Genomic DNA, 3,085 nt, shown 5'->3' on the forward strand with positions numbered 1-3,085 from the left:
TAATGTGCTAATAATTAACACATAATCAAGTACATGAAAATGGAGTCCTAGGTTTTTACACTAGCAATAAGGATCACCCATAGTTTTAATAGATAGCTGCATGTGATATGTCTCCTTTACAATACATAGCATGTGTCATTTTGTAATAAACTTTAGTCGTCATTGGTGGTTTGTTTGATTTTATTTATTTATTTATTTAAGTTGCTAAGGAACTAAGGAAATAGGAATAGAAATCATCTATTACATATTTTGTTTTTTACTTTATCCTCCACCAATCACAATTTATAATGTATCTTCCATCAATCAAAATTTATCATGTGTTTGAGACGTTAAAAAACGAAATAAAACAAAACTAATCCAAAACAAAACAAAAATAGAAAAAAATAAGTTTTGTATTACATCCCATTGGTGTCAAATATAAAACAATAATACTAAAAAAAAAAAAAACTTCACAAAGAAAAAAATTTCTATTGCACCTTTAAATGTAGGAAATAAATTTTCATCCAAAAAACTAAAACATCTACTAATCCAACTAAAAACTTTATATATTTTTTCTTATAACTCTTATTATGCAAATCAACAAGTTCAAAATCCGAATGAAAGGGGAAATTTTCCAATGGGCTAATTTGCACATTGCTCATTTTTGAATTTCCGCTTCTAAAATTGTAGTGCATCACATGGCTATCTCCTTTCATTAGCATAATATCAGAACTTTGGAAAGCAACTAGATAATAACAAGTACTAAGTTTTGCAGGTTCAATACATACAATTTGTTGCTTACTCCATACTTCATGATTTTCCATCATCCATACTTGTAAATTACATCATTTCTTTTAAAGCATCCTGATACACCTTGGTACTCAACAAGTTGTATGGGATTGAAATAGTTTTTCTTGCATAATGGAAAAGGTAGAATAAATGTTGTCTATTTGTTGGTATTGACATGAAAAACAAACATCATATTGTTGTCAATCATAAGCCAATGAAGACAGCCAGAAACAGATACAATTAGGTCAAATTTCAAACACTTACCTTTGGGCAATAATGTTGGGGATTTCACCAAATCAATGAGTAATAATGAAAGAACAAAATGAACACATCAAGTAAATAGAAGTTATTGATTGACTTGGTGGCATAATTGAATGTTATTCTTAGACAATACTTGTCCCCATACACAAGTTGCTAAAGGGTTTCTACAAACTTGTCTACAAGATACAACTAAATTTATTGAGTTCTATAAATAACAATTTTGGAGAATACTCACAGGATTTCTTGTGTTTCTTAGAAACTAACTTTTAGGAGAGAAAAATTAGTTATCAAGTGAATATAAACTACTATTTATACCCAAATGATTATAACTCTTCAATAGGTATTTTTCCATTTACTAGGTACCTTTTGGTTAAAAGGCACTTTTGATATATATCCAATATGAAAGGTTGTGTCCTTTCAATAGACACGTTTTCATAAAAATGTACTTTTGATATATATCTAATATAAAAGGTTATGTCCTTTCAATAGACACATTTTCATATGTATATATATATATATATATACATCATAATCCCCCACTAGATTGTAAGAATATATGTCTTACTTGATTGATATTCTATCATATATAATGGAAGGTGTCTTTCAATTTAAACATCCCTTTAATGTAATTGCTCAAGAAATCAACAGAATTAATGGTGGCTTGGTGCTTAAACCAAAACTCTTATGTGTTGAAATCGGAAACAACACACACATGAGAATATTCACAACACATTTTAGAAATCCATGTTGTTAGCACTATTATGGCCTTATGCTCTTCCCGGTTTACTGAACATATACAAGAGAAAACCCTTTTACTCTTGTTAAAAGCGGCACCACTCCTATGTTCACAATGGAGAAGTTCCTTCTTATGTCCCTGTTACACAGACATTTATGATTTATGAACTTCATTAAGAGTTTAAAACCCATCCTCTATTTTCATTGTAATAGTCTGCACTAATCCATCCTGAATGAGACACAAATTTAGTGCTCTTACTAACCACATATCAATAGCTTATTATTACCCTTTAAACCTCTTGTATTAAATCAATTCGAGGTTGGGTTCTCACTAATAGTGATTTTCTTAAAAGAGGTGTTTTAATCTCATTCCAATGGATGTTATCCTTACCAAGTCTTGAGACACTTCGGTAAAGGACCTATTTTGAATTTACGTAGGCAATAGATTAGTCCAACCACACTTAACTTGCCTTACATATTCTTGTCTTAGACTTTTGAGTCTAAGTTTACTTTGTATACAACTCATGTATACCATACGTGTGAGAGACCATGCCCCCAGCCCCCTTTTTTTTAGATGTTGGGCCAAATCCATGTGAATGGGTGGAGTTGTGTTATTGTCTCTCAAAATGGAGGTTCGACTGATTATATTTTCCCTTTAGATTTATGGTTTTACAATGGAGTCACCACCCACTTAATTATTGGAATAAATAAGAAAACCAAAATTGAAAAATTCCTCATTTGATTAATTTGAAATTGAATTTACATTGATCGTAGGAAAATTACATGGTTTTGGTCCTAGATACAATCTAAGATAAAGTACATGGTTTTGTTTTCTAGTTACAATCTTGAAATTGAAAATTACAAAGATAAACATTGATCTATCAACCCTTGATCTAAGCTCAGAGGCTATGTTACAAGGTAGGAAGGTGTTAGGCACCTACTTTATCTAGTGAAACTGGTTTTCTAGATTATGGTGGCCAACATTCATATCACATCATCCAATATGCGATCAATCAATTTCATGTTGAATTTAATGTGTGTGCATGTGACAAACCCTAATTCAATTTATTAAGCATTTCATTTGGATTGAAAGATAAATTCTAGTGAATGTGTATGGATCGAAAAATATTAAACTAATATTTGTCCTCACCTTTTCTATTATTTCCCACCTACCCCCACCTAATCCACAAAGTCTCTGCCTTTCACTTTCCCCTAACCCACAAAGTTTCTGCCTCTCTCTCATCCCTCAAAGTCTCTGCATCTCTTTTTTTTTTTTTTTTTTTTTTTTTTTTTTTTTTTTTTTTTTTTTTTTTTTTTTACT

The sequence above is a fragment of the Quercus suber genome, unplaced genomic scaffold, assembly GCF_002906115.3.
Source record: "Quercus suber isolate HL8 unplaced genomic scaffold, Cork oak 2.0 scaffold_328, whole genome shotgun sequence".
In the NCBI taxonomy this organism is placed as follows: Eukaryota; Viridiplantae; Streptophyta; class Magnoliopsida; order Fagales; family Fagaceae; genus Quercus; species Quercus suber.